This window comes from Saimiri boliviensis, chromosome 11 (assembly GCF_048565385.1).
Source record: "Saimiri boliviensis isolate mSaiBol1 chromosome 11, mSaiBol1.pri, whole genome shotgun sequence".
Lineage (NCBI taxonomy): Eukaryota > Metazoa > Chordata > Mammalia > Primates > Cebidae > Saimiri > Saimiri boliviensis.
In genome coordinates this window covers 106866548-106892211 of record NC_133459.1, presented here as the reverse complement: position 1 = coordinate 106892211, position 25664 = coordinate 106866548, and the positions used below count along the sequence as shown (strand labels likewise).

At 35.6% G+C, this 25664-nt stretch overlaps 1 pseudogene; it reads left to right on the top strand.

Moving 5' to 3' along the window:
* Nucleotides 1-3664: 3664 nt before the first annotated feature.
* Nucleotides 3665-25664, top strand: part of LOC101046339 (AP-2 complex subunit beta-like) — a 41512-nt pseudogene continuing 19512 nt past the window's right edge.

Sequence of the window (25664 nt, the reverse complement as noted above, 5' to 3'; positions counted from 1 at the left end):
ACAGGACACTCCACCCCAAATCCACAGAACACACATTCTTCTCAGCACCACATTATGGTCTCAAATTGGTCTAAAATTGACCACATAATTGGAAGTAAATCATTCCTCAGCAAATGAATGGAAATCATAACAAACATTCTCTCAGACCAAAGCACAATCAAATTAAAACTCAGGATTAAGAAAAGCAGTCAAAACTACACAATCACATGGAAACTGAAGGGAGAAATAAAAATGTTCTTCAAAACCAACGAGAATGAAGACACAATGTACCAGAATCTATGGGACACGTTTAAAGCAGTATCTAGAGGGAAATTTATGGCAATAAATGCCCACATGAGAAACAAGGAAGGTTCTAAAATTGACACCCTGTCATCAAATTTTAAAGAGCTAGAACAACAAGATCAAGAAAACTCAAAAGCAAGCAGAAGACAAGAAATAACTAAGATCAGAGCATAACTGAAGGAGATAGAGACACACACACACACACAAAACCTTAAAAAAATCAATAAATCCAGGAATTGGTTTTTTGAAAAGATTAACAAAATAGACAGAGCACTAGATAGACTAATAAAAAAGAAAAAGAGAGAAGAGTCAAATAGATGAAATAAAAAATGATATAGGGAAAATCACCACTGATTCCTTGGAATTACAAATTACCATCAGAGATTAAACAGCTCTATGCGCATAAACTAGTATATCTGGAAGACATGGATAAATTCCTGGATATATGTGCACCACCAAGACTAAGCCAGGAAGAAGATGAAACCCTAAATAGAACAGTAACAAGGTCCAAAGTCGAGGCAGCAACTAATAGTCTACCAACCAAAAAAGTCCAGGACCACACAGCTGAATTCTACCAGACATATAAAGAGGAGCTGACACCATTCCATTGAAACTATTTCAAAGAATACAAAAAGAGGGAATCCTTCCCAAATCATTTTATGAGACCAACATCATCCTGGTACCAAAACCTGGCAGAGACACAACTAAAAGAGAAAACGACAGGCCAATATCAATGATGAACAATGATGCAAAAATCTTCAATAAAAACTGGCAAACTGATTGCAACAGCACATCAAAATCTTATCCACCATGATCAAGTGGACTTCGTCCTGGTGATGCAAGCCTGGTTCAACATACGCAAATCTATAAATTTATTCCACCACATAAACAAAACCAAAGACAAAACCACGTGATTATGGCCTTAACAGGGGGTTGGAAGAAAACCGTACTGACACCTGCTAAAGGTCAAGCCACAGAATGTTCCAGTAGATTTGAATAACAGTTGAAGTCAGCATCCACTGACCATCAATATCTCTCAGTGTAAGTACCCTAATTAACTAACCATTCTGAATGGATTTACAACTTAGGATTTTTGCCCAGCCAATAAACTGTCCCCAAAACAACTTTTTGTGAATATCCCCTACAAACAATCTCTCCCACATCTACCCCACAGGACACTATTCAGGGCTGCTGTAACTCAGTGTACTTTGCAATTCTTTGTTTCCTAAAGAAATGTTAATTCCTTTGACTTCTGTGTCAATCCTTTTTTTGTTCTGTTAACAATCTGTAGTTGATAGATAAATGACAGAAAGATGGTAGATAGACAAAGAGGTAGGTAGATAGACTTAAATAGATGTTTTGTTAATAATATCCATAGTGCCAGGAAAAAAAAATCTGATGTTGGGTAGTATCCAATGAATAATTTCCAAGTAATTATGAGAAAATTTAAAGTTGTGATAATGGATGTGTAGGCTCAGGGAAAGATACTAAGAAGGAGCAGTAGAGAAGTGGATTGAGGTGGAAAAAAGTATTTAAGGTGTAAACAAAGGACACTGAGAGAATAAAGAAAAGGAATATACAGAGTATGAAGAGAATTGAGTAAAACATGATATTATGAAAATCAGGAAAAAATAAAATTAAGGAAAGAAAAAGGACTATCAGTTTTACTCCACAATTGACTCATTTTATTCATATAACATTGATGGAGGGGTCAATTGAATGGTGTAACAGAAGTAGAACTAGGAGTTACTTGGCTCCCCTCTGAAATTTGATTTAGAGATGCTGAATCTTGATGACTATACTTGGACACTGTTCTCATCATTTGGAGAAAGCCTTCAAGAAAATGAGAGGAACACACAGAGGGAAGCAGAAAACAATTCATCCAGCTTAAAGTCTTATATCCATCAGTACCTGAAACAATCTATAGTCTTGTGCTGATGAATTACCCTTTTTGCGTGAACTAATTTGAGATGTGTTTCTGTTGCTATAACACAAATAATCCAAATTAACACAATGCCTATTTCAGTGTTCAAGACATCCATTTAGTTGCACAAATCCCTCCTTTCCCTTTTCTTTTCATATTCTTTCAATTCTTTTCAAATTTTTTCAGTTCTGCTGCCAAAATATTTTTTAACTCATATCACTTAATATGTTTACTGTTTTACCACAAGTCTTTTTGAAATTACTTTTTATCTACCTCTAAGATAACACAATAGTGTCTTAAATGTTCCTCTTGATTTCATACTTATTACCTTCTAATACTTTTAACATAACAGCTTGGAAACTTTTAAATACTTACATTTATATTGTCCTTTCTTTGCTGGAAAATTTTAACGGCTCCCCATTGTACTTAACCTGCTCTATTGCCCCCTTACAACTTGACCCCTGCCAATTTCTCCATCCTTATCCTGTTCACTACTCCCCTTTGCTTCCGCGATACTATAAAATCCTCTCCCAATTTAGATATTTTTCTTTTTTTCCTCTCTCTCTCTCTTCTATTGAACTGTTTTTATTTTTCACATGGTAATTCTCATCTTTTAGGTTAAATGTCACTTTCTAAAATAAGTCTCTAGAACGCTGTCTAATTTTTCAGCACCTAACTCTCCTTTCCATGGATTTATTGTGTAATTATGTTGTTGATGAGCTATTTTTCTTGACTTTTTCCTTTTTGTGTATTCTTTACTTTTTCTTAATGGCTATTTATACATCTTTTCCACAGAATTATAATCTCCACCAAGGAAGGAACCATGCCTCTTGTGTTCACTTTTGTATACCCAGTGCCTACTCAATGTATGTAGAGTGTAAATTAATACTTGTTTGTTTTACTAGATTTGTAATAATTCATTGAATTCTGAAGATATAGTCTGAGAGAACACAGAAAATAAAAGAAAGCCTATTTTTAAATATGATGTGTAACTACCAAACTATCTCATTCTAATTTGGCTGTTTGAAGCATCAGATTATAAACATTTGATAATATTTCCATTGTTTTGAGTTAATGCCATAATGCATTCAAACTTATGTCCTTTTGTTTTGACCACTAAACTGTTGTGGAAATAAACTTAGCAAAGAAGCCAGTGAATGTTCTTTTTTACTCTTGTGAAGAGATGACTTCAAAATCTCTGTATAACACTTATCCCTCAAGTTCAAGTGTATGCTGTTGTTATTTCAAATGGGCGCTGCCCTTTCTCCCTGAACATCTCCTCCAGGTCATGCTGAACAAGGACACGGGGATTTCCTGTGATCCTGCTTTGCTCCCTGAGCCCAGTCACGTCATGCTGAACCACCTGTATGCGCTGTCCACCAATGATGGAGTCACGGTGCTCAGCGCAACTCACCGGTACCAGAAGGAGTATGTCACCACCTTGCTATACAAGCCCGTATGAAGAGCTGGGGGCCGGTGGTTGTCCAGGACCGCCAGGCTCCATGCGTGCATGCTTTCCCAGAGGACATGGACTGTGAATTGCTCATTTCACACTCTTCAGAAGACATTTCCTACCTGCCCTGGTCCTACTTGAAGGTTTGTCCAGGCAGAGCAGCTCCTGCAGTGCCTCGGTCTGCGACAGTCCTAGCACCCCCAGGGCTTTGAGCCTTGAGGACTCATCAAGGCCAAGAAAGCAGGGAGGACATGGGAGGATCTGCAGCCCTGGCCCCGCGGCACATGAGGCCAGGTACCATTTTAAACCCACATTCTCAATTCTTCTTAAGCCAAAAATGCACACTAACTTCTTTACCAGTAAAAATCTGGGAAGCAGAGACTGAGGCCACGCAACCTTTCCAATCGTCTGTGTGTTTAAGGCCGGCCACTTGTCCCTACTGAGGCCTGGCTGTGGAACTAAGTACAGCGCTGGTCTTGCCTCTCCTTCAAAATCAGCAATAGATTGTCCCTCTTGGCTTCAGGGAGGTGTCGTGTCTATAGAAATTAGAAGCCATCTGATTTCTAGATGAAGTTTTACAGTTGTTTCTTACAGTCACGTGCACGAAGTACTCTGTAAGCAGAGGTGACTGGCTGCACAGCTTTAAGGCAATTTTTTAAGTCACCACGACTAGAAATCACATGAACTCTGCTCAGCAATAATCTGTTCTTAGAACAGACTTTTCACCACCGCCAGATTTCTCCATTAAGCTGGTTCATCCTGAGGACTGACCAGTTAGCCGGCAGGTTGTCCAGTTTTTTTATTCCAGTCATAATAAGGTGACAGTGCTAGCGGTGAAAACTTCCTCCCTGTAAGATCACACAGTGTGATTTTACAGGGTCCTGTACCACCTTGCTCAGGACCTCTGCCCTTAGTTAGCAGGCAAGGCTGCAGCAGTTGCTGCTGCTTATTCTGAAAGGAATGCAGAACCTGCAGCAGCCTTCTGCGTTTGGTCGGGAAGATGTCCTTTGGGCCAAATCAGACTTCTTTACACACAGCTCCGATTCCAGGGATCGCCACAGGTGTGCCCACTAGCCCAGGTTCCTATCATCCATTCATCAGAAGCTACCTTTATTCTACCTTTATTATGCCCTTTATTCCTGGTGGGAGAGGGAGAAGTGAGCTCCCTGAGTTTCAGTATTTATTTGGTATCCCTGAGTTTGGGGCACTCTTTTTTTGTTATCGTTTTCAAAACACTGTATTATTGTCACCTTGATGTACAATTTTAATAAAACTTTGTAAAGATTTTTTTTTAAGTTTTTTTTTTTTTTTAAGTTTTACTAACTTTGTTTAAATAAGACACAGGAACTTCTATACTAAAAAAATACAAAACAAAAGCCACACATTTCCTTGTGTAAAGCCAAATACCATTCAGTGCAGTGGCTAGAATTAAACAGTACAATTATATACAAAATTTAAACAATTTCTAACAAATTTCTGCAGCTGGATGTAGAATACATTTGAGCTCAACAACTTCTAGAAAATTTAAAGGGCAAAGCATAAGGTTCACACATTTGGTTCAAAACTTTAATATATGTTAAGAACAAATGTACAACACAATATTTAGTATCTCATGAGGAAATAAAAGCACATGCCACTCTAAATATCGTACATCAGATTTAATCACCAAAAAAGCATATTCGGCCCATTTTTCTGAAGTTGATATTGATACTATTGCATTTCATTTGGATGAAAACAGAACATAAGATCAACATATTATGTAATGCTAAATCAGATATCAGCAGTTAAATGGAGCTTATATTTGTCTGAGGAAACTAGTAATTTTCTCCCTTTAACCATAATCTACAAAATATAATATTTTCATGAAGGCCTAAGATTATTAAGGTTAAAGGTATCTGCTGTTAAAAAGACTGTTTTAAAACATTCCCCTATGGAAATGACAAAAGTAAACTGAGTCCTTATTTCCATGACAGTCTCCTACAATGTAACACTGACTAATTTAAAGGAACCAGAATGCACCTTCAGGAGAAAATATTATGACAAACTTTGGTGCAAAGAAGAGAATTGGGATTATGACAAAATAATACACATACATACACATGCAAATATATACATATATACATCATTTCCTTTAAAAAAATCAATGCTGTTGCTTTCTTCTCTATCATCTCATCCTTCTTCAACCTCCTTAGAAAATGAACAAAACAGAGAAAAACCCAGGAATGAATGAAGGGAACTGAAATGTTCCTTTAACTGTAGGCACTTTGTTCCCCTAATTCTTAAGAAAATTGTCCCATACCTTTTAGGTGCAGATGAAACAACTCTAGGTTTTACTGAACTGAAACCAGTGGAATACAAATATTAAAACTTCACTTTGCTTTGGATCATCTCTTCATACTGAAGAAAACGATGAAAGTTAGGCTCTCCTGCTGACCAGTCAGGAATAGCTAGGACTCTCTTCACACTTGGTGAAGAACTTGTGTCAAAAGTCTGCAAGTTCAAGGATATTTTCTTGAGTTTGTGTTCTACTTCACACATCGCAAATTTCAAAACTATTCATGATTATGTATTATGAGAGGCTTAAATGAGATAGCTTCAAACTAGTGCTCTTGTAAGTCACCAAAAAACCTGCTTATTTATGTTGCATCAATTCTGAGACCCAAGTATTCTATGCAAATGTAGGTCATGCACCTAAACTGGAAAACAATAACCAAAAGTATGTCAATTTTTCACCTGCAAAATAAAGAATTTCCAAGAGAGAAACTAAGCATAAATATGTCTTTAGATAAAATGGTAACATTTATGACCCTGATAGCCACCATAAACAAAATAGTAGATCTATGCGTAAGGAAAATAATTGATTTGAAAGCAGCGTTAACTATAGTAGAATTTGAGATTCAAAACAAAACAATTTCAAAAAAGACAAAACAGAAAAAGCCAAAGCACAGTTATTTTTTAAGGCATGAAAGTGTGTGATTGAAATGTAATATATCTTAGTAATTCGTCTGAGTGTCTTTCTTGGCAACATTCTAGGCTCTTAATACAATGTTTTTACTATGTTCTCTAGAACACATATATCTAACTTAAATTATATAAAATATACATATTTATTATCTATGTCTTTATACATAACATATAAATGATATTTGTGTATTATATATATGTATATACATATATACATTTATTATGAGAAATTGACTTACTCAATTTCTCTGCAAGCTGGAAAGACAGCAAACTTGTGGGAATAATTCAGTATGAGTCCAAAGGCCTGAGAACCAGAGAACTGATGATGTAAATCCCAGTCCTAGGTCAGAAGAAGATGAAAATGGATGTTTCAGCTCAACAGTGTGACAGGAAGAAAAGGAAGAAATCTCTCCTTTCTTTGCCTTTTGTCTTCTTCAGGCCCTAAAAGGATTGGATGATGCCCAGGCACATTGAGGAGGGTAAACACTAGAGTCCACACATTCAAATGTTAATCTAACCAAGGGAGAGAAAAAAATAATAATAATTTTCACAAACACACCCAGAAACAATGTTTAATCTACAGATCTCATATTCCACTCAAACTGATACATAAAGTTAATCATCACAAGGTGCAACCAGAAAACTTCCTACTTTGAAGACATGTATTGATGAAACAATACAACTTCAGAAACTTAGGTCTACAGGTCTTTATTCCCCTTTAACCAAGTTTACCCTTAACCTACTGATTTTAATCCATCTTTCTTATTAACCCAACTGATTTTAATTCAGCAATTTTTTATGGACATGTATTATGGGCTGAACATATTATAATGAGTGCTGAGAACAGAAAGCATGTTAGAAGTATTATTTGTATTCAAGGAATTTCTTAACTGTTTTAGGGAGATTACAAGACAAAGAAAGTGAACCATTTAAATGTTAACTTGTATAATATGGATTAATGCAATAAAGGTGAGTTGCAACAGCCAAAGAGGCTGCGCTTTCAAAAAGACAGTTAGAATTTGGTAAATCAGAAAACATGGAAGATTAATGGTGTTCTGTGAATTAAAAATATTTGGAAGGTTCTGAAGGGAGATTGCCCCTGGAACATACATTCAAAGTGGGGCTGTTGACCGTAATAGAGCAGAAATGTGCCTACCAGCTCTAAAGCAAAATTAAAATAGTGTCCTTGCCTCAGGTGGGAAAACACCCTTGTGAATGAATAAATGATGATAGTCATAGATTTTCTGTTTGAGTAAAGGATGGATAAATTACTCAATAAGCAGCCTGTCTATAGAAAAAGGCTGGTTTCTTATCACATATCCTCCATAGAGAGATGCAAGCATTTGCATAGAAATGAATTGATTTGAGAAAGGGCAGAGAAGGGGAAGCAACAGAGAGAGTTGGTGGAGCAGGCCAGAGAATGCAGAGGAAAAGATCCTCATGGATTTGTTTAATAAGACTCTATTCCACTTACAGTATCTAATTCCGTTGGTAATTTAACTCATGGGGCCACCTCACATCTATGCCATTTTAGATAAGAAAGAGAAAATATGATTTTAAGGGAGAGTAATGACTATTTCGTATCTATAAATCATTCATCCTATGAAGTCTTAATAGAAAAATCATACACATTGCTGCTTGAAAATGAGTGGATCATAGGCATTTTGAGAAACTTACAACAGATTCTAAAAGCAGAAATTTCACTTATGTAAAATCTGAGTTTTTTTGGTTTAATTTCTTATTTTTTTTAATTTTTGAAATTTCCACTAAAAATATTTCATTTTAATTTACATTTTAAAGATCAGTTAATCTGGGCTTCTCTCTTCTTCTCATTTTTATTCTTAAATAAACACAGGTGTTTGTTACTGTATCTCTAATAAACTATTACCTAATGGTTTTAAAAAAGTGTTTGAAAAAAGACTCAGATAATTTTGGAAGTGTTGGAATAATCAAAATAAAATATATTCTTTCTGTAGCATCTGTTCATTTAGTAAAATATGCTAATGTGCATTATGAATCTTTAGAAAGTAGCATATTATCAAAATATTTCTCACACTTCTAGATTTTAAAACTTTTTGAGAAAATTATTAAAGTTAGTGTTCTGCAGAATACAATACTTAACCTATTATATTAGGAAAGCTAGTTTCTGCTTTACAATGCAAATTTCTATCACTGAGAAATGCTTTTGAAACACTTCAATTTTTGAAAAATCTTCTTCACAAACTTGATTGCTAATTTTGTTTCGGAACTTTCACCAAAAGTAGCTAGCACATTACTTTACTCATCACAGACAAAAACTAGTGAACGAGAAACTATGTAGCACTTAAACAACTGTTGAATGTCAATCTAGGGCTGGTATTTTATGAATTTTCTTCCAGTTTCCTAACTAAACTTTCAATGTGTGTGTGTGTGTGTGTGTGTGTGTGTGTGTGTGTGTGTTTCCTAGAGACAGAGTCTTGCTCTGTCACCTAGGACAGTGGCATGACCATAGTTGATTGTATTACTATCTTGAACTCCTGGACTCAAGCCCTTTCCTGCCTCAGCCTCCTGAGGTAGCCAGGACTCCTGGCGTATGCCCCCACATCTGAATAATTATTTTATTTTTATTTTTTGTAGAGATTGGGTCTCACTTTGCCCAGGCTGTCAACGTATTTGTTAACTGAAGCTTGCTATAGACTGAATTGTGTCCCCTCCCCTGAAAAATTCTTATTTTAAAATCTAATCCTTCAATATGACTGCATTTTGGACAAAAGCCCTTTAAGAAGGTTTTAGGTCGAATTAAGTCATAAAGGTGTGGCACTAATTCAATAAGACTGGTGTCCTTTTAAGAAGAGGAAGAGACACCAGCAATGTCTGTGCAGAGAGTAAAGGACGTGAGAGGAAGCTGTGAGAAGGCAGCCATCTGCAGACAAGGAGGAGAAGCCTCTCCAAAACCAACCCTGCTGAAACAGTGACTTGGGACTTCTGGCCTCCAGAATCCAGAGAAAATAAATGTCTGTTGTTTAAACCATCTAGTCTATGGTATTCTGTAATGGCAGCCTAAACAGACTAATATAAGGTTTTTGTTTTAAATTTACTTTAAAAAGCCATTACATCGTTCTTGAAGTATCAAAAACTTTTACTACCTCTATCTACTTTAGTGCTGGGAGGAGGGGGCCTGAAAAAACTCAAAGAAGATAATATCTGCAATTCATCTTTGTGAAAACCAACACTCAGGGACATCACATGAACCCAGGTCTCTGCTAAGATGTCAACGTCTTTTATTACTGTAGACATGGGGCTTTCTCATTCTCTTTCTGTCCTATTTAAATGTCTCTTAATAACTTACCTATCTTGTTTTGTGCTTTTGAATGTCTCTGTGTAACTATCTACCACCTACGTTAATATTAACTTTCTGGGTTAGGATTTTACACTTAAAATAGTTTTGCCCTAGAACTCTGACATTCCCCTTTCTTATCTATTGATAAATTGATTTATTTATTCAACAAATATTTAATGAGCTTTCACTATGTTCTAGTCATTGGGAACACAGAGTTGAGTAAGAAGCTACTGTTCTTGAAGAAGGCAGATGGTAAGCTGGATCCGGTGGTTATAGGTACTACCATAAACAAAGTAAATGTTTAGTGACTGACTGTATGTGTGGAGGGGTACAGTGAAGGTGCTTTCTACAGGATGATCACACAGGATGTCCAGGGAGATCAGAGAGCATTTGATCAAACATTTGGCCTTCTTTGAAAGAAATAAAGAACGGAGCCAAGTGAAGGTGTGGGCAAATGGATTCTAAACTCGGGCAATAGGGAGCATTCCTTTGACTAGTGGTTTTTAAACTTCTCTGACCCTAACAATCACCTGGGAGCTTAAAAAAAAAATTCTGATATGAAGATTGAATATCCGACCCAATGTATCTAAAGCTCTAGGGAGTGGAACTCAAGCATCAATCTTTTAATATCTCTGTAGGTGTTTCCAATACTCAGCCAAGATTGAGAATCACTATGTTAGATATTAATGAACTTTGTTACAGAAACTAAAAGACGGTCAACGTGAATAAAGAATGAAAGGGAAAGAAAGAACAATGAAAGAGACATTATAGGTCATAATAAATTCTTTGTTTTTATTTTATATGTAAAGCCATCCGGAGTTTTGAACAGAAGGTATTATGTGATCTTATCTGCACAGGATAATTTTGCCTGCATAGTAAGGAATTGACTACAGGTGGATGAGGATAATAGACATCAGTAAACACATTTGGATGTGATTAGGAAAAAAAATTATACTTAAGTGATAACAATAAAGGCAGAAGTCATGTTTAAATGAAATATAATATTAAGCTGATTATTATCCCTTTGTTAGATTGCTTGTGTTTTTTTTTTTGCAAGATGTTTTTAGAATAATATTTTCATTGTTGCTGTATTAGTTTGCCAGGGCTACTATAATAAAATACCACAGAGTTGGTGGCTAAAATAACAGAAATTAATTTTCTCACAGTTCTAGAGGCTAGAAGTCCAAGATCAAGTTGTGGGCAGGTCTGATTTCTTCCGATCCCTCTCTCCTTGTCTTACAGATGGCTGCTTTCCCACTGTGTCCTCACACTGTCTTTATTTTGTGAGTGACCATCCCTGAGGTCTTTTTTGCATCCTAATCTTCTGTTTTTAGAAGAAGACCAGTAAGATTGAATTAGGGTATACTGTTATGACTTCATTTTAACTCAATCACTTCTTCAAAACCCCATGATCAAATAGAGTCACATTTTAGAGTACTGGGCATTAGAACTTCAACATAAAAATTTTGGGAAAAATACAATTAACATTAACTTTTGATGTTCTGAGATTTCACCATTGTTTCACGTTTATTTTTTCTTTTATTACACTTTAGATTCTGGAGTACATGTGCAGAACATGCAGGTTTGTTGCATAGTTACATACCTGGCAAGATGGTTTGCTGCCTCCATCCCCCTATCACCTGTATCTGGCATTTCTCCCTATGTTATCCCTTCCCAAATTCCCTATCCCTCAATGTCACTCCCATAATCCCCCCAACAGACCCCAGTGAGTGATGCTCCTCTCCCTCTGTCCATGTGTTCTCATTGATCAATACCCGCCTATAAGTGAGAACATAAGGTGTTTGATTTTCTGTTCTTGTGTCAGTTTGCTGAAAATGATGGTTTCCAGATTCATCCATGTCCCTGCAAAGGACACAAACTCATCTTTTTTATGGCTGCATAGTATTCCATGGTGTATATGTGCCACATTTTTCTTGACCAGTCTATCATCAATGGGCATTTGGATTAGTTCCAGATCTTTGCTATTGTAAACAGTGCTGCATGAACATACGTGTGTGTGTGTCTTTATAATAGAACAATTTATAATCCTTTGGATATATACCCAGTAATGGAATTGCTAGGTCAAATGGAATTTCTATTTCTAGGTCCTTGGGGAATCGCCACACTGTCTTCCATAATGGCTGAACTAATTTATACTCTCACCAACAGTGTAAAAGTGTTACCATTTCTCCATATCCTCTCTAGCATCTGTTGTCTCCAGATTTGTTAGTGATCACCATTCTAACTGGCATGAGATGGTATCTCAATGTGGTTTTGATTTGCATTTTTCTAATGACCAGTGATGATGAGCATTTTTTCATATGTTTGTTGACCTCATATATGTCTTCTTTTGAAAAGTGTCTGTTTATGTCCTTCACCCACTTTTGAATTTTTTTTTCTTCTTCTTCTTGTAAATCTGTTTTAAGTTCTTTGTAGATTCTGGATATTAGCCCTTTGTCAGATGGGTAGATTGCAAAAATTATTTCCCATTCTGTTGGTTGCTGGTTCACTCTAATGATTGTTTCTTTTGTTGTACAGAAGCTCTGGAGTTTAATTATATTCCATTTGTCTATTTTGGCTTTTTTTGGCAATGCTTTTGATGTTTTAGTGATGAAGTCCTTGCCTATGACTATGTCCTGAATGGTTTTGCCTAGGTTTTCTTCTCGGGTTTCTATGGTGTTAGTTTTTATGTTTAAATCTTTAATTCATCTGGAGTTAATTTTTGTATAAGGTGTCAGGAAGGAGTCCAGTTTCTGCTTTCTGCACATGGCTAGCCAGTTTTCCCAACACCATTTATTAAACAGAGATTCCTTTCCCCATTGCTTGTTTTTGTCCAGTTTGTCAAACATTAGATGGTTGTAGATGTGTGGTGTTGCCTTCAAGGTCTCTGTTCTGTTCTATTGGTCTAATATGTCTGTTTTCATACCAGTACCATGCTGTTTTGATTACTGTGGTCTTGTAGTATAGTTTGAAGTCAGGTAGTGTGATTCCTTCAGCTTTGTTCTTTTTGTTTAGAATTGTCTTGCTATGTGGACTCTCTTTTGGTTCCATATGGAGTTTAACGTGGCTTTTTCCAGTTATGTGAAGAGGATCGTAGGTACCTTGCTGGGTATAGCATTGAATCTATAAATTACTTTGGGCAGTATGGTCATTTTCACAATATTGATTCTTCCTAACCATGAGCATGCAATGTTTTTCCATCTTTTTCTGTCCACTTTTATTTCCTTGAAAAGTGGTTTATAGTTCTCCTTGAAGACGTCCTTTACATCCTTTGTTAGTTGTATTCCTAGCTATTTTATTCTCTTTGTAGCAATTGTGAATGGCAGTTCGTCCTTGATTTGGCTCTCTTTAAGTCTGTTATTGGTGTGTAGGAATCTTTGTGATTTCTGCACATTGATTTTGTTTCCTGAGACTTTTCTGAAGTTGCTCATTAGTTTAAGGAGATTTTGGAATAAGCCAATGGGTCTTCGAAATATGCATGTTGTCTGCAAACAGAGACAATTTGACTTGCTCCTTTCCTAGTTGAATACCCTTTATTTCTTTTTCTTGCCTGATTGCTCTGGCTAGAACTTTCAATACTATATTGAATAGGAGTGGGGAGAGAGAGCGTCCTTGTCTATTGCAAGATTGCAAAGGGAAGGCTTCCAGTTTTTGCCCATTCAGTATGATATTGGCTGTGGGTTTGCTGAAATAGCTTTTATTATTTTGAGATAAGTTCCTAGTCTATTGAGTTTTTAGCATAATGCGCTGTTGAATTTTGTCAAAGGCCTTCTCTGCATCTATTGAGATAATCATGTGGTTTTTGTCTTTGGTTCTGTTTATGTGGTGGACTATGTTTATAGACATGTATATGTTGAACCAGCCTTGCATCCCCAGGATGAAGCCTACTTGATCATGATCGATAAGCTTTTTGATGTGCTGTTGCAATCGATTTGTATTTTATTGAAGATTTTTGCATCTATGTTCATCATAGATATTGGCCTGAAGTTTTCTTTTTTTGTTGAGTCTCTGCCAGATTTTGGTATTAGGATGATGTTGGTCTCATAAAATGATTTGAGAAGGATTCCCTCTTTTTGGATTACTTGGAATAGTTTCAGAATGAGTGGTACCAGCTCCTCTTTGTATGTCTGGTAGAATTTAGCTGTGAACCCATCTGGACCTAGGCTATTAATTGCTGTCTCAACTACAGCCCTTGTTATTGGTCTATTCAGGGTTTTGACTTCTTCCTGGTTTAGGTGTGGAAGGGTGCAAGTGTCCAGGAATTTGTGCATTTCTTCCAGGTTTACTGGTTTATGCACATAGAGTTGTTTTTAGTCATCTCTGATGGTAGTTTGTATTTCTGTGAAATCAGTGGTGATATATCCTCTATTTTTTTTTGTTGTTGTTGCATCTATTTGATTCTTCTCTCTTTTCTTTGTTATTGATCTGGCTAGCAGTCTATTTTGTTGATCTTTTCAAAAAAACCAGCTCCTGATTTATTGATTTTTTGAAGGTTTTTTTTTTGTGTGTCTCTATCTCCTTCAGTTCTGCTCTGATCTTAGTTATTTCTTTTCTTCTGCTAGCTAGCTTTTGAGATTTTTTTTTTTTTAATCTTGCTTCCCTAGCTCTTTCAATTTTAATGACAGGCTGTCGATTTTAGATCTTTCCTTGCATTTCATGTGGTCATTTGTTGCTATAAATTTTCTTCTAGACACTGCTTTAAATGTGACCCAGAGATTCTGGTGTGTTGTGACTTTCTTCTGACTGGTTCAAAGTACATCTTTATTTCTGTCTTCATTTCATTGTTTATCCAGTCAACATTCTAGCCCAGTAATTACACTTCATCCATGCCCATTCTGGTATTTAGACTATTGTTTCCAGTGTAGGTATCAACATTTAAATGCCAAGACTTCTAATAAATATTTTTTTTGTAACTGCAATATCCCCTTAGCTGTTTCTGAATGTATCAGTAATGCTTCATCTAAACTCTTCTGCTTGCTTCATGAACTTTGCTTCGTTCCTCAGAACCTCAGATGCCTTTACCTTTGCAACAGTCTGCTTTGGAATCTGTTTTGCAGCGTCTTTTCTTTTCTGTTGATTTCTTTGGATCTGATCCTTTTTACTTTATATCATTTAGGTATTTCTCATAATATTTGGACTATACTGACACTTTAAATTTTGTTCTTGCCTATTAATGGATTTCTTCTCCATTGTGTGTATATATATATGTTTGGTATAGAAATACATGTGTATATGTAAATATATATAAAGTCCTTTTCTTATTTTATTAAATCCTGGATGCCTAGGCATGCTGCAATATTTGTACAGTCTGTCATCTTAAGCCAATATATTATTATGGAATTTTTTTTATTTTTTACATATTTTGTACTTACAAAATAATTTATATTTGTTGCATAATGAGCTCTTTATTTATAGAAACTACTTCACTATTTTTATTAGTAAACTCTGCCAATTTTTATTTAAATATATTCATATTTCTTTTTCTTTTTCTTTTTCTTTTTGAGACGGAGTTTCGCTCTTGTTACCCAGGCTGGAGTGCAATGGTGCGATCTCGCGATCTCGGCTCACCGCAACCTCCGCCTCCTGGGTTCAGGCAATTCTCCTGCCTCAGCCTCCTGAGTAGCTGGGATTACGGGCACACGCCACCATGCCCAGCTAATTTTTTTTTTTTTTTTTTTTTTTGTATTTTTAGTAGAGACGGGGTTTCACCATGTTGACCAGGATGGTCTCGATCTCTCGACCTCGTGATCCACCCACCTCCGCCTCCCAAAGTGCTGGGATTACAGGTTTGAGCCACTGCGCACGGCCATATTTATTTTTCGAAGTTTGTTTTCAGTCCTCAGTTTTAGAAATAATATCAATCTTTTGTTCTATCAATGGAAATTTTCTATTCACAAATATTTTGGCATTATTTATTAATATATTCACTATCCCCTTCTGTAGTAAGGGTAATGTTTTTTTAGAAAAGTACAATAGGAACTTTGAGTTATGCTGGGCAAACTGTAAACTAACATTGTTTAAAAAAGAATAAATTTATTTTCATCACTTTTAATATTGATTAACCAGCAATGTAATTTGAAATATTATTAGACAATAAGTGTTGCAATGATATATGTAAAATATATTTATTAATTTCATTAATTTTATAGAATATACTGATTCTCTTAAGTAGAAACCACAAGAATGGAACAGATTACATACATATTTTACAGGAAGAACACAGGAAATGTAATCTACTTTTATGAATAAAGCTTCTTATATCCGTTAAATATAAACTTGCTAAGAAAGTGAAGAGAAATAAGAATATTCCAAACCTCAAGTCTCAGTACGAACCCTATAAGGGACTTGAAAATACCTTCTGTTACTTGCCAAATGATAATTTGGAAAAAGACAGTAAACAGTGGCAGACTATGACAAGGAACTTGAAAATGAGTTTTAGTTCTGGCTATGTTTGTCACTAATTTGAAGAATGAAAGGTTATTTTCTGAATATCTTAGATTTCTCTGTCTCTCTCTGGGTCTCTATGTGTTACTCATTAATCACTCTCCAGCTTTTATTTAATAAAAATTTTTAACACTTACTCTAAGGTTCTCTACCAACTGGTTCCATCTCTAAGCTAAATGAACTCAGTCTTCTTTCTTAGTTTTTGTTGTTTCTCAAGGATCCTATAGTCTTTATGAGAGACAGATATGTGAACAAGTATCTCTGGGTGTTAGGAGTTTGCTCTTTCCTTAGTTTAATCGACAAGCATTCCTTATGGAAAGAGAGAGGAAGAGTTTAAAAAGCCATTGAACAAACTACTTCTTCAGCTGTTTCTTAACGAGTAGGTTAGGTACATACCATCCCTTCATGTCTGTCAGCCACACATAGATACTCCCTCAGTCCCATACTTTACAGTGATGATGGTGCTACTGCTATTACCTGATTTTGCAAGGAGCAGAGGGATTCTCCTACTCTTTCAAACATCGCTGGTTTTTAAACATTATATATATATATTCATACACAGTCATGCATATTTAAACATATCATATTTAAACATATTATATTTAAATATATATTAAATGTGTATGTATGTATGTGTATATATATTTAATATATGTTTAAATATATTAAATATATATACATACCCACACACACACATATATATATATATATATGATCATCTTAGCTTGTTTTAGGTTGCTATAATAATACCCGAGACTGAGTAATTTATAAAGAAAATAGATTTATTTTTCATAGTTCTAAAGGCTGCTACATACAAGATTGAGGAACCTACATGTGGCAAGATGTTGCATCATCTCATGGTGGAAGGTGGAAGGGCAAGAGAGCTCAAGCAAAAGGGGGTTGAACTCACTTTTATAGAAAACTCACTGCCATGATACTAAACCATTCCCAACATAATGGCATTAATCCATTCATGAAGGCAGAGCCCTGACAACCTAATCACCTCCTATTTGGCTCCAGTTCCCAACACTGTTGCGCTGAAAATTTAGGAGATAAGTTCAAACCATTACAGAAGTATCTAACATTGTCAAACTCAGAAATATAAGTAAACAGCATAATAATGTGAATGTACTTAACATTATTGATCTTATATTGTTGTAAACTATTTTTTCTAAAATTAATATGACCCTGATACATTTGCAGTTTAAGTTATTTATTAAAGGAATGTAAAGTTTTGATGGTTATTTAAAGACTATACAGAGTGAATATGAGGGGTGGTAGGACATTGGGTGTGATGTCTCTGAGAGAGCTACTTTACCATAATGTGAAAATGCAGAACCTCACGGCCTATGCCTGGTGGCAAGGAAATTGAAAGAAACTGATTTTCCTATTCTATCACTGCCTCCTTACACTATTTTATGTAACATATTTTCCTTTCCCATATACTGAAAACTCTTGGGAAAAACAAAACCAACAAGCTATATATATATATATATATATATATATATATATATATATATATATCACAATATCTTTTCACTTTATTCCAGAGGAAAAGGGTATTATTTCAGTTCATTTGCATGCATGCATGTGTACATGCTCCAAACGATAAGGTTATGAGTGAAGAGAATTATTGAGGGGACAAGGAAGATGAGTTATTTGGCTTATATTGACACTGATTTTACACCGATGTATAAAAAAATCAAACATACCTGCTCAAGGATGGGCAAAATTCCCTTCCAAATATTTATTTTTTGTTTCATGAAAAATACACATTCCTCTGATTAATGTGACATTGGCTTTATTTCTTATGAGCTAATATTCTGGCCTTACACTATTAATTCATTCTTTTTTCCTCTGACTTTTATTAGAAAACATTCTTGTGACTAAGTCCCATGTTCAAGTCTTCTTTCCTCATCAGGGTGAAGGCGTGGCAGGGGTGTAAGGACAACCTTAGCTCACTTTCTCACTAAAATCTTTGCAAGATACAATAAGTTTACTAATGCAGTTATATTACAGGTGCAAAGTAGCAATAAATCTACTTGTGAGAGTCAGGGAAACCTTACTGAGAGTGGAGAGTCAAGCAAAATCTTTATGTATATACAGAATTTTTTTAAGAGATAAAAGGCTTAGGCAAGGAAATATAAGATTATATTGCTTAAGAATTTTGTGTGTGTGTGTTAAAGCGGCAAAAATATTACTCAAACTAGCTTAAGATAAAAAAGAATGCATGGACTCACATAACTGAAAAAGTCCTGTAAACACATAATGTATACTCATAGCTTGTTCGCTTTATGTGACATCCTCTGTGGGCTGAATTCTTACGTGGTTTTTTGTTGTTGTTGCTTTGTTTTTGAGACGGAATCTCACTTTGTCGCCACGGCTGGAGTGCAGTGGCTTGATCTTGGCTAACTACAACCTCCGTCTCCTGGGTTCAGGCGATTCTCCTGCCTCAGCCTTTTGAGTAGCTGGGATTACAGGCACACGTCGCTGTACCCAGCTAATTTTTGTATTTTTAGTAGATATGGGGTTTCACCATGTTGGTCAGGCTGGTCTTGAACTCCTGACCTCATGATCCACCCAATTCGGCCTCCCAAAGTGCTGGAATTACAGGTGTGAGCCACAGCACTCAGCTTTTTTTTTTTTTTTTTTTTTTTTTTTTCCTGTGGTGGAGAGAGGTTCTTGGCTTCAGCACTATAGGTTCTTACATCTTGGGATCTTACTGAAATGAATTCTTCTCTCTTCCATCATCAATATGTCAATATGAGGAATATTTTCATGAAACACTGGCCCTTTTTTGCCACATGATGTATCAGTTGCTTCTTGCTATGGTCTGAATTGTTTTATACTCCCAAACTTTCTATGTTGAAACCTAACCACCAAGGTGGTAATATCAAGGGGTGAGAACTTTGAGATGATAAGGTTAAGAGGGCACAGCCTTCATCAGTGGGATTAGTGCTCTTATGAAAGAGATCCCAGAGAGCTTGCCAGCCTCTTTCACCACGTGAGAATACAGCAAAAAGGTGCCATTTATAAGAGAGTGGGCCTTCACCAGACACTGAGTCACTATCAAAGCTAGCACCTCGATCTTGGACTTTCCAGCCCCAAAATTGTAAGAAATAAATTTCTGTTGTTTATAAGCTAATAGGGTATATGCTCTATCTTATAAGGTACAAATATGATATTTTTTATTATAGCAAAACAAATGGACTAAGAAATTACTTTAACAAATTACCAAAAACGTAGTGACTTAAAGCAACACACACATATTATATATAATTCTGGAGGTCAGAAGTTTGAAATGGGTATCGTTGATCTAAAATCAAGTTGTCAGCAGGGCTCCATTTCTTTCTGGAAGACCTGTTCCTTTGCCTTTTCTAAGCTGCCATAGCCTGTCCCTATTACTTGACTTATGGTCCCTCATTCACCTTCAAAACCCTACTCACATAGCATGGATCTAACTTTCTGTCTCCTCTTTTACATGTTTAAGGACACTTGCAGTTATGCTGGGACCACCTGGATAATCCAGGATAATCTCCCTACTTTAAGATTAAAGTATTAGCCAACTTAATTCCATCTGTTACCTTATTTCCTCTTTGCCACATAGAACATTATATTATTGAACTCCAGGAATTAGAACAGAGGCATCTTTGGGAGACAAACTATGCATAGCCGTCTCTTGCAGAACGGAGAATGAGTACCATGTTGGCCAGGTCTGATTCTGTTGTCCATACCAGACTACAAGAAGGATTAGAAAAATTGGGAAGCAATGAAAGGGAATTTATATTTATTCTTGTCAGGAAAGACAGTATATGATATTTACATTTGTATATCTATATTCTAAGAATAAAAATAGAGCAGAAAAGTGATTTAAAGATTGCTGGGGGCAGGGGTGGTGTGGGGATAGAATGAGAGTGTTGCCCCTCTGGTTATGTAGCCATCATGTTGTTTAGAATCTAGAGAAAAGGATGAGCTAAGAGTTCTGAATGTCCTGTGATAACTGATTTGAAAGTGGATAAAGGGAAAAATAAAATGGTGGTCTCAAATCAGGTGGAGGTGAGATGTAAATATTGGAAAGGGAGGAGTGAGTCTTGCCAGAAGCACAGGGTTCCATGGTTCTCATTCTCGCTAGTGGTCCTGTGACGTTTGCAGAAGAGGTTTGATTTGAAGTACACAGTGCTCCTGGATCCCTCTTAATTCCTGTTCATGGATATGTGGAAGCCAGGGGAGATACGGTTTTGTTTGAAGAACGTGGAAATTGGAAGATTTCTACTGAAAATTAGAGCACACAGAGTTAACATAATCATTTTTTGTGTGTGTGTGAATATCACTCTGGTGACAGAATAAATACCAAAACAAAGGGTTAAATGAAGGTGCAGAAAATGCTGCTGGAAGACTATTTTGAAAACCCATTTGAGGGAATCAAATTAGACAAAAGCCATAATAATGTGAAGAAAAAGTAATGCAAAAAGTGAACAAAATAGAATTAACAGTTCCTAGATTCTTATGGTATTGCTACAAGCTAGAGAAACAAAACATGCATTAGTCAGGTTATTTCAGCTTCTAGTTACAGAAACTCCCCTCAAACAAGCTTTATTCATTCATTTATCTATTCAAAAACTGTTTATTGAAAGCCAGGCATGTTGTTGGCTCTAGGGCTACAATAGTAAAAATTGTGAGCAAAGATTCTCAAAAGTGGAGCTTATGTTGTAGTGGTGGAAAGAGACTATAAAAATAAAATAAGTAAATTAGAGAATTCAGATCAGAGTGTTATGCTTGTTATAAAAGCATGCAGTAAAAGAAAAACCAGAAGTTTAGTTATTGTGGGAGGGGAAGTCCTCTCTGAAGTGATATGGTACCTGAGCTGAAGAAAAGTGGTCACTATTAGGACATATAACTGAAACAGTTATGTAAAAAACTTGTTTTAGATATACTTGTAGTCACCTCCATGTCTTTATCTCCCTCTTGGCTCAGCCTGTCTCTATGTGGCATTATTTCATCGAGAAGAACTTCATATTGCGAGCAAGATGGCTGCTAACTACTTTATATCTGTGTTGTCTATGCAGAGATTTCTCCTCTAAGAACTCCCTGGGTCTGAAGGGGTAATATAGTGATTCCTGAAGTAATCACTGGGGAGAGGGGATGGTATCTCTACCCAACCTGGGATATAGGGCTATTCCTGGAGTTGGAAATAAGTACTATAATGGGTGAATGATTCAGAAACAAAGTCAGTGACCCTGCAAAGGAACTAGACAAAAAAGGATAGGAAAATTCTGACAGGCAGAAAAGAAAACTAGCACTGCCAGCAAGAACTAATGACAGTACAATGATACAAATTATTGAAAACCTGGAATGAACATTGCATGCACCTGGATGCAAAAAAGGACTGCTTAAATAAAATAAGTCACCGATTTTAAGGACAGAAAAACATTGAAATGTGAGATTAATAATAATAACAATGTAAGAATTATCCAGACATTACTGACTACAACCACAAAATTAAACAAAATTCAGAATTATAAAATCTTAAAAATATTACCATTTTCTTTTTGTAAACTTTGCTTAAATTCATAGAAATCTGTCTTATGAATAATGCATAAAAGTTATATTTTAATCTATAAGTAGTAGGACTAAAAATTTCCCTTAAAAATAATTACAAGCCAAAAAAGCTGACGAATAAATATTGTTGAAGAACACTGGCTATCAGATGCAAATAAATATGGTAACATTAAACTTTGGTAATCAGAAATAGGTAGGAATTGGAGGGAAAATATTTGTTTTGGGCAGAAGAGGAAAGCATGGTGTTTGTGGAAGAACTCCCTATATCTAATAGGCACAAGGTTTACTCCCTGTTGTAGTTTCTTGCTTTAATTCAACAATATTTGGGATGTGCGTGTGTGTATATGTGCATGTGTATCCTTTACTTATGTGTTCATTTACCTCTTCAACAAATATTTAATGCATGCAGCTTTGTCCCATTCAAAGACTTAAACAGCCTTTGAAGGGAATCATGATTTACATTTAGATAGTTCAAAGAATTGGTAATTGCTATAGGTAAATGAGAAGAGACTAAAAGTTAAAGTGTTTGTTCACTAAATAAATCTATTCGTCTTTATTTTGGTGAGCCTGTATGCTCTTTTGAGTTTTTCTTTTTATTTCACACCTTAACAATGGGTAACATTAAACAGGGAGTGTATTTAGAGTTGATCTGACAACTAAGTTAATTGAAATGTTAAAAGACCTTTGTTTTCAATTGGAAAAAGAAATCTTTCAAGAGGAGCTGTGTCCTTCTTAAAAGAGAGATCACAAAATAAGTGAGACATATGATGGTGGCCATTAGAGAGAAGGATGAATGCCACTTTGTGAAGTGTTGCTTCAGCTGTCTCAGGAGACTAGATGCCAAGCATTCTCAAGAAGGAAATACGAAATCAGACATTTGTATGTGTGCAGCACCCACCATGTTTGCTCTGAGCAGAGAGAACCAGATGAAGCAAGACAGCAAAGGTGAAATCCAACAAGATAGCCTACTTTATTACCATGGCAACAGAACCCTGATGAAAAGTAGAAAAACAATAAAATACCTCTGAAAAATACCTGCGCTATGTATATCTACTGAACCGAGGGAAGATGCAATCTTGGCAAGAGGCTGATATTTTTACCATTTGGGGATTTCCCTTAACAAAATCAGGGGTACTGTTTTTGGAAAATGTTGATTTAAAAGGCATTGCATTTACTAAATTATTTAGTTGGTCCTATTGCTAAATTCAGATTGACACATGAAAGCTGTACTTTCAGATTAGAATCTTTAGCGTTACTGCAGAGGTCGAAGCATTGACATTGTCCCTCTCCTTGATTCCTTTTGACAATCTTTTGGCATCACATTTCACACAAATTGTACTTTTAATAAGAAAGGGAAGTTCTATGACATTCTGATATTTGATTAAAATTAAAGTTATATTTTATTTGAAATTCTCATATTACATTATTTTACTAAACGTTCTCATTCCAATGTGCTGTTTATTGGTACACAGTTTAGTAGAGGGAAAACATTGTCTTTTCCATTCTGAGTTTGTTTAACTGTCACAGCTTCCTACATCTTCTCAGTTTTGGCCAATTTTGAGTTGTTCCTCAGATTGTTTATATTCAAATAAGACTTCTTTTTCTGTAGAAAAAAATCTGGGAAAACTTATTGTTCAAATCAGCTTCACTGATGTAATTTACATACAATAAAGTCTACCTTTAAAAAGTGAGTTTTGACAAGTGTCATGTAACTATTACCACAATCAGTTTCTTTGCAATATTAATACCAATTTCTTTGCATTGATTAAAATGTTTGGTTTAGAAACTAAAATATGCATCTTTAACTTATCATACACTGTGTACTAAATTGCTTTTGAAAAAAATAGAAATATTGCACCAAATCCCACTCCTTTATGCTATTATTGACATAACTGTTATATCTGTATATGTTATAAATCCAACAATGGATGATATAATTTATTATACTTTCAAATTTAATTTTAGAGTCAGGGAGTATATGTGCAGGTTTGTTACGGGTTCAGGCACAAATTATCCTGTCACCCAATAGTGGGCGTAGCACCCAGATTTATAACGCTTTTACCCCTCTCCTACTCCCTCTTCTAGCAATCCCCATTGAGTACTATCTTTATGTCCATGTGTACTCAATGTTTAGTGCCAACTTATAAGTAAGAACATGTGGCATTTGGATTTTTGTTCCCATATTAATTTGCCTAGGATAATGCCCTCCAGTGCTACACATGTTCTTGTGGAGAACATTCTTTTTTTATGGCTGCATAGTATTCCATAGTGTATATGAACCATATTTTCTTTATTCAATCTACTATTGATGAACACCTAGATTGATTCCATGTCCTTGCTGTTGTGACTAGTGTTGACATAAATGTACTAATGCATGCATCTTTTTGGTAGAATAATTAATTTTCTTTTGAGTATAAATCCAGTAATAGATGGATGGGTTGAAAAGTAGCTCTGTTTTAAGTTCTTAGAAATTTTTTCTCTGCTTTCCACAGTGGCTGAATGAATTCATATTTCTACCAACAATGTATAAGCATTCCCTTACCTCTACAATCTTGCCATCTATATTTTTGACCCTTTAACAATAACCATTGTAATTTGGGAGGCTGAGGCAGGACGATCACTTTCGGTTAGGAATTTTAGACCAGCCTGGCCAACATGGTAAAACCCCATCTCTACTAAAAATACAAAAATAGCTGAGTGTGGTGGTGCACACCTGTAATTCCAGTTGCTTGGGAGGCTGAGGTGGGAAAATCACTTGAACCTGAGATGAGGAGACTGTAGTTAGCTAAGACTGTGCTACTGCATTCCACCCTGGCAACAGAGCAAGATTCTACCTCAAGAAAACAAAACAAAACAAAACAAAACAAAACAAAAACAAAAAGCAATAGTCATACTTACGGGAGTGAGATTGTATCTTATTGTGATTTTGATTTGCATTTCTATGAGGATTGGTGATGTTGAGAATTTTTCATGTTTTTTGGCCATTTATTTGTCTTCTTTTGAGAAGAGTCTGTGAACGTTCTTTGTCCACTTTTTAATGGGGTTGTTTGTTTGTGATTGTTAAATTGTTTCAGTTCCGTATAAATTCTGGAACAAGAACTTTATCTTGTGCATAGATTGATAATATTTTCTCTCATTTTGTAGGTCATCTGTGTACTCTTGATAATTTCTTTTATTGTGCAGAGTCTCTTTTGTTTAATAGATTCCACTTGTAAATTTTTGTTTTTGTTGCAATTACTTTTGAGGACTTAATCATAAACTTTTGGGCTAAGGTCAATGTCAAGAAGGGCATTTTCTAAGTTTTCTTCTAGGATTTTTATGGTTTTAGGTATCATATTTAAATGTTTAATCCATATTGAGTTGATGTTTGTATATGGGGAAATGTAGGAGTCCAGTTTCAGTTTTCTGGGTATGTCTATCCAGTTATCCCAGCACAACTGAAGTGTGTCCTTTCCCCATCGTTTGTTTTTGTTGGCTTTGTCAAATATAGATGGTTGTAGGTGTAAGGCTTTATTTTTATATTTTCTTTGTCTGCCTGTTTTTGTGCCAGTGTCACACTGTTTGGGTTACTGTAGCCTTAGAATATAGTTTGGAGTCTGATAATGTGATACATTTGGCTTTGTTCTTTTTGCTTAGGAGTAATTTGACTATGCAGGCTCTTTTGTGTTCCATATGAACTTAAAAGTTTATTCTACTTCTGTGAAAGATGACTTTGGTAG